We start from the raw sequence: 7,945 nt of genomic DNA on the forward strand, positions 1-7,945 counted from the left end.
AAATATTCAAGTAATGGTCATGCCTTTGTAGTCTTACCTTACGTCAGGTGATTGGCTCCTGCAACGCCTGAACAGCTCCAATGAAGCCACTGTATTGTCTATTGTTTATTGTCTGTAACTGATAAGAGCTGCTGTTACTGGTAGAATACATTTTTCTTATTTCTTTCTTCCTCCTTCCAGCTCTCTGACCTTCCTTTCTCTCCCCTCCACAGCACTTTACCCTAGGCACTAATGGTGTCTGGCTGCTGGCACTGTCCCCTGATAAGAAAGGCACCATAGGGGAGAAATAAATAAAGAAGTCACACTTTGGCTCAATCTTGCATGCCAATCCTGCAACCTTGCATCTTTACAATTGAGAACTGAACTCCTGAAGAAAATCATTCAGCACCCTGATGAACAAAAACTAATCCGAACCCCTTAAATATAGTTCTTTTTGTAAATTAAAAGGATTTTTTTTTTAAATTTTTTTAGAGTTTGAATTACAGGCTTTTCAAACTTGGTTATAAATATTCACTCTCAGCCTAAAGCCAAATCTCCTCTCAGCAGGAATTCAGTTTACTGCATTGTAAAGTCTTAAAAACAGGGTGCTAGAAAGGAAGGCCTCAATCCTGCAAAGACTTACACTTGTGTATAACTTTAAATACCATGCATCATCCTGTTGAACCCATTGGGTTTATTCATGGGCTTAACAGTAAAGCACATGAATAAGTCTTTGTAAGATCAGGTCACTCACACCCTGTAAATCTTTTGTCATGGACAGTATTATAAGATAGGATCAATTTTGGGTCAGATCCTCAGCGGATGGAGACTGGTCCCAATGAAGCTACACTGATTTTTTTTTTACACCAGCTGAGTATCTGGCCCTGTGCCCAAGTGTACAAAGCTAAATTTTATTGAGGACTGTTGCCTCTTTCAAACAATTGGCAAGAACTCTGTATGCACGTACAGGCTGGGTATCCGTGAAAACGAGGTGATGAGCAATCCCATAAAATTCACTTGGATAGCAGACATTTCATAGGGTTGGCTGGAGCCTGAGGAAATTAGCCCTGTGTCTCATTTGCATAGTAAAATAAACGTGAATGAGCGCTCTCAGCTTGTACAGAAAAAATCCTGACGGAACCCCCTGCAAAGACATTTACTGATGTGAAGATTATTTCCTTTGTGTTTTCAGTAGTGAAATGCTGACAGAGCTGTGAGGATCCTTCCTCTTTCGCTGGGCTGTTCATGGGAATCTGCCATGTCAGTCTTCTCTGCCTGAGATGACAATCTGGGAACACGAGGCCTATCTCACAATATTTTCACCACTACCTTCATTTAGGACCTGTCTTTCTGCTGGTTAAGCCTCTTAATATTCCCCTTGTACTGCTGCTGGACCAATATATGCGACTTTCAGCCTGCAGCTGAAATTAACTATGGGATGGTGTGAAGGGACACACCCTCTCACTGGTATGGAGGAGACTAATGAGCTCTTCTGACCTGTTCAGCCTTCACAAGGTGCACCTGCAAGGCTTGTTAAGTCTGGACAGGGAGGAGCATAGAAGAGGAAAATATCATAGGTAGGGGAAGTGAACATGAAGAAGACTGTCCCACCCAGAAATTGTTGGTAACTGAGGCAGTCCAGCCAAGGAGGAAATAGCCACAGGACACACCATTTCCAAAGCTGCCCTGGCTGGTGGCAAAACAGAGTGCCCCAAGAGGAGGGGAAGAAGGTGAACCCCACAAAGGGGCCATAAACTCTGATAGACTGTGCCCATAGGGCTAAATCCCCAGGGACTGCCTGAGAGACTGGCCATCTTCCCAGCTAGATTCTCCTCTCTTTCAAGGGGAGGAGAGGAGGAGAAGCCAATCTTTTGCCTGTGTGTGTTTTCCCTGCACCCAGCTAGCAGCATTTGGCATAACTTTCTGAGGTAAAGTGGGTAAATGGTGGACAGTGAGGTCTGGAGGGAAAGGTCCAGGGAATCCCTGCCTCCCAACAAATGGTGGAGAACGCGGGCAAACTACACCTGATATAAGGGTTTTTAAAAAATAAAGAGGCCTTAGGGGAATAGAGCTCAGCTGCGCCGCACAAGATGGAACCAGTGTATGTGGTTATTGGAGATGCAGCAGCAGCAATCTACCCAGCACCAGCAATTCCAACAGCCATTGCTGCAATGGTGGACCACCTAACAGTAGTATCAGAGCACACAATGGCAGCAGCTGCGGGGGGAAAAGATGGTCCAACAACAAGAGTTCCAGAAGGAAATGCTACAGCAGATAGTACTGGCCCTATGCCCACAGAAAGTGCCAAGGGGTCATGCTTCCTCTGAAGGGATCCCTCTATCTGTACCGATGCAGCTCACCAAGATATGACTGGAGAATGAACCTGAAGACTTTTTAGTCACATTTGAAATGGTGGCACTGGCAGCCCAGTGGCCCCCAGAAACAACGGTCTCTGATTCTGGCCCTGCACCTGATGCATCCACCACAGGTGGCCTACTGTAATCTGGAATTGGAGCAGGCAAAGGATTACAAGCAAGTGAAGTTTGCCATTCTGGATGATTTGGATAATGTCAGAAGAGACCCACCACCAATGGGTTTAGCGCCAGAGCTAACCCAAAATGGTGAGATCCCAAATGGTAGCACAATTGAAAGAACACTGCTGGAAGTTACTCTACCTGGAGGAATAATCAGGGACCCAAGTGGCTGAGGTCATTATGACAGAGCAATTTATAAAGATATTACCTGTGAAACGCAGGAAGTGGGTACCACGACATCATCCACGGCAGTCAGGTTAATAGACTACTTTGTAGAAGCTGAAGGGTCACTAAAGGCAGAGTCATCCCAGACATCAACAGGACTATAGATCCAGCAGGTTGAGCCAGAACCACTAAGTCTCTCAGAAGGGGGTCTGCCCCAAAGGAGCCCTCCCAGAGAGACAGACTACTCCTTAGACCAGGGATAGCCCTAGGGGGACAGGAAGGCTGGGTGTGACTACCACACCACCAGTGGGCTCGCCAGGTATCCCAGACAACTGAAGCACAGCTCACAGACAGAGGTCTGGCCACCACCTTGCCCCAAGGCTTCCCACAATTTAGTTAAGAGGCCAGCAACTCCAGCCCATTAACATGCTGTTCTTGTTGGCAGACAGGGCAAATAAAGAGGGAGTGCCTGATGATGGAATGTGAGTATGCCCAGGGCTGATTGGTGGAAACCTGGGCATGGGAAAAAACTCCCCCTTAGTTGATGACACTGGTGACGGTCCAAGGGAAGCTGATTCAAGGACTCTTGGACTGTGGCTGCAGCCAGACGGTGGTCCAGGCCTCTAGGAAGGGAAGTGACATCACTTCCAAGACCACTGTCCACCTGCAATGTATCCAGGATGATGTCAAAACATACCTCAGCCAGCAGTTACAACTAACCATGGGAGCCCATACTGCAGTTATACCTGTAGCCTTGGCAGAAAAATTAGCCTACCTGATGATCATAGACTAGGACTGGCTTTTTTTGTGGTGAGTCATCCATACACAGCAGACAGCAAGTGAGAACAGGGGCCAAGTGGTAGTACTAGTTCCCTGGAAGTTGGTAAGCTTTGGGGAATCCGACGATCTCGGGGAAAGGACATCCTGAGAAACACAGCTGCCAACCCCATAGGGGAGAAAGAGGTAAGCCATCAGGACCTGGAAGCCCTCCTATGGGGTAAGAATTTCGTGCTAGAACAGAACAGAGGAACGACCTTACGCTGAGCAGTGCGCATATGAGCAACTGGCCCCCATAAATAGAGAAGTAACAGAGCCTCACGGAAGTGAACAGTACCCACACTCAAGAAAGAAGGCTTGTACTGAATTGAGAAGAATCAGCAAACTGGGGTGATGAAGTCTCAGCTGCTGGTGCCACATTGGTACTGATGGGCCATGTTGGAGCTGGCATGTGATATCCCCTGCACAGCACACTTGGGGTGAGAGAAGGCATTGTTCTTGGATATTAGCCTGATTCTACTGGCCAAGCGTGCATCATGAGGTGAGAGATGTTCCTCCTCTCCAAGATGTCAATTAGCCAGCAGCAGAGGAATCCCCCAGGCACCTTTGATTGAGATGCCCTTTGAATGATTCGGAGTGGACATGATCAGGATATCAATATATACAGCAGGATATCAGTATATACTAGTGATTGTTGACTATGCAACTAGGTATCCAGAGGCTGTTCTTTGCTCCCCCACAGCAGCAGCTATAGCTTCAGTGCTCTTGAAGCTCTTCTCGTGCATAGGGTTTCCCTCGCAAAATATTAACAGACCAAGGGCCTAACTTCATCTCTCAACTGATGCGGGAATTATGCTCCCTTCTAAAAGTCATGTCCCTGAAAACCTTGGTATACCATCCAGAAACCAACAGCCTAGTAGAGCGATTTAATAAGACCCTGAAGAGAATGTTGACACACTTTGTCCATGACAAAGCCGAGCAACAGGACTGGATACTTACATCACTCCTATTTGCAACAAGGGAGGTCCTGCAAGCCTCTCAGAGGGGTTTCCCTGTTTTGAGTTGCTCACAAACTGCGATCACCAACTGAGGGGCGTGCTGGACTTGCTACGAGAAGGGTGGGAAGAACAAAACATAGGGGCCTTAAGCATGACTCAGTATATCTTATAATGAAGGGATCAACTCAGGAACATACGGGTGTTCACCAAGGAGCATTTGAGAAAGGCTCAACACGCCCAGGAGCAAAGTTACAACAGAATGGTGCTACTATGGACTCTTCAGTCAGGTGACTGTGTCCCATTACTGCCCTTGACAGAGTCTAAATTAATGGCCCGATGGCAGGGTCTGTTCTAAGTGATCAGGCAGGTATGGCCCAGGGCCTATGAGATAGGAAACCCAAGAGGAAAAAGGAAACCAAGGTGTATCATGTGCACCTTGTCAAACATCGTGTGATATATAGTATTCGAAAGGAGGTATATAAGCCCCAGAATGATCAGGGCTTTATTCCCTGCAGCCTAGCCAGAGTCAGGAGAGGGCAATCAGGAGCAGCTGAGGCCAAGTAAGGCCCAGCCAGCTGCTTGTTAAAAGCCCACTGCTCCAGAGAAACAGGGCACAAGTAGGTGTGCTATGCTATGAGGAACTGAGGAGCAGACTGGAGAATAGGGGAAGTGTGGAAGGACGGAGGAGCCCCAAGCGAGGTACTAAGCCCAGGATAGGGGGGAATCTGCCCCTGGCCAGACTGAAACCCTTCCCCAGGCACAGGGGCCTGGGTCAGGAAGCCCAGTTTGGGGCAACAAGGAAAACAGGGCCTAAGAGGCCAGAAGGACTGAGAGGGGGGAAAGTAGCCCGGGGAAAAAGACTGCCACTGCAAATACAGTGCCAGCAGCTACTCACAGGGCCCCTGGGCTGGGACCCAGAGAAGCGAGTAGTCCCGGGTCCCTCTCCCCTCCCCAGGGAAGACGGGGTGACAGGCAACTCCCTGGCCCACTACGAGGAGTAAAGCGCGAGACCCACTAGAGGAAAGCTGGCTGTCTGCCACAATTGGAAGGGGCAGGAAGCCCTGCTGGTAACTCCTGCTCTGATGGAATCAGAATTGGGACCATCAGAGGCCTCCAGCAATGGTACTGGGTGAGGGAGGTACTCTCCCTTGCACAAAGGAAGCTGCTCCTCCAACTAAGTGGGGACATTGTAGTGGTATTGTCCAACTGTCTGGCGAGAACGCAGTTAATCCAACATCAGAGAGACCCCAGGCCAGAGAGACTGAGAGAATCCTGGACCATAGCCACGGAGGATGTGGTCCGAGAGGAAGTATGAGCAATGCTGGAGATGGGGGTGATTGTGGAATCCAAATGTGAATGGAGGAGCCCCATTGCTCTCATTCCCAAACCAGATAGCTCTGCATCGACTTCAGGAAGGTCAATGGCATCACGGAATTTGATGCCTACCCAATGTCAAGCGTGGATGAGTTACTAGAACAGCTGGGATTGGTGAAGCCCCTAAACAGTATCAATCTAATGAAAGGTTATTGGCAAATCTCCTTGTCCCCTTCTTCACAGAAGAAAACTGCTTTCTCCACTCCTTTTGGAAACTTCCAATTTAAGACCTTTTGGCCTCCATGGGGCTGCTGCTACCTTCCAACAGCTTATAAGAAGATCCTCAGCACCCACCATCAATATGCTGCAGCATACATTGATGACACTGTCTATGGTCCTCCCAGGGAAGACCCCCTGCAGCACTTAAGGATGGTTTTAAAAGCCCCATGGGATGCAGGACTTACAGCCAACCCAATGAAATGCATATTAGCTGTGCGTGAAGTAACTTATTCAGGGTACCATGTATGAGTGGCCTTATGAAGCCAATGGTTGACAAGGTGCAAGCCCTCACAGCATGCCCCATCCCCCAAAGTGAGTCGTCTTGGCCTGGCACAATATTACCAGAGATTTATCCCTAGTTTCACCTCAGTTGTGGCCCCCTGCCCTTATAGACCTCATAAAAGACAACCTCCTAAGAAGTGCCATAGGGCTGGGGAATGCGAGAAAGCTTTCGCAAAACTGAAAACATGACTATGCCAGGCACCTGTGCTTGTCAGCCCTGATTTTTCTCAGGAATTCATTTTATACACAAATATTTCAGACATCAGATTTGGTGCCATCCTCTTACAAGACTTTGGAGGAGGAGGAGGACATCCAGTCCTATACCTAAGTAGAAAGCTATTCCCTAGAGAACAGTTGTATTCAACTATTGAAAAGAAGTCATTAGCGATCAAATGGGCAGTGGACGCCCTGAGGTATTACCTGTTGAGTAGTCCTTTCTCCCTGATCACAGATCATGCTCCCCTATATAAGCACATCATGAGGGATATGAACCCTTATATAATGAGAACTTGTGCTACAATCCTGTAGTTTCTGAGTATGAACTCAGGTGGGAAAGGACCACATTAATGCTGACTTTTTACAGAAGATTGGGGATAGGTATGTGAAGGGACATGCCCCCATGCTGGTATTGAGGAGACTAATGAACTCTTCTGGGCCTGTTCAGCCCTAATGAGGAGCACCTACAAGGCTTGTTCAGCCTGGAGGGGAGGGTCTTAAAAGGGGAAATTTATCCCAGGAAGGGGCAGTGAACAGGAAGGCTGTCCCACCCAGCGACTACTGATAACAGAGGCAGTCCAGCTGAGTAGAAGACAGCCACAGGATACACTGCTTCTGAAGCCACCTGGACTGGCAGAACAATACGCCCTAGGAGTAGGGGCAGAAGGTGAACTCCACAAAGGATCCATAGGCTCAAAGCTTATTGGGCTAAATCTCCAGGGAATGCCTGAGAGACTGGTCACCTTTCCAGGCAGTTTCTTCTCTCTTGCAAGGGTAGGAGAGGAGGAGAAGCCAATCTTTTGCCTGTGCACGTTGTCTGAGTTCCCTAAGTGCTGCCAACTGGGGCTGGGGGCGAAGAAAGGGTAAACAATGGATACTGGGATGGAGGGGGTGGGCAAGGAACCCTTGATCACCCTCAGATGGTGCATAAGAGAACACAAAGTGGTGTCCACTCACTGAGGGGACAAAATATTTTGTCCACAGTACTTCCCTGTGGCATTGTTGCTGAACTGGTTCCCCTCTTTCAAGTTTTACCTTGTTTAGTCTAAAAGCCAGCCAATGCTATTCTTGAACTGCTGACTCTCCTGGAGTGGTACTTGAAGTAGCTATGAAGCTTTAAAGTTAGATCTAGAAAATTGCATTTGTAGTATCTGTTCAAAGGAAAACACCACAGAGGCAAAACATTGGATCCCCTGACAGCAAATCATACTATTGCTGTGTCTAGCAAACAATTAAAGTTAATGTTAAAATATTGCTGTTAAAGACTTAATATAAATGCATTCCTGACACTGTTGACAAACTAAACAGACTTTAAGAGATTCATTCTTTTAAATAGACTGAACCTTGGAGAAAAGTAGCTAATTCCTTTCTATATTTTTCCTTCAATTTGAGTCTAAGAAG

Source organism: Emydura macquarii, unplaced genomic scaffold (assembly GCF_026122565.2).
Source record: "Emydura macquarii macquarii isolate MOO-44397 ecotype Brisbane River unplaced genomic scaffold, CSIRO-AGI_Emac_v2 contig_2676, whole genome shotgun sequence".
In the NCBI taxonomy this organism is placed as follows: Eukaryota; Metazoa; Chordata; order Testudines; family Chelidae; genus Emydura; species Emydura macquarii.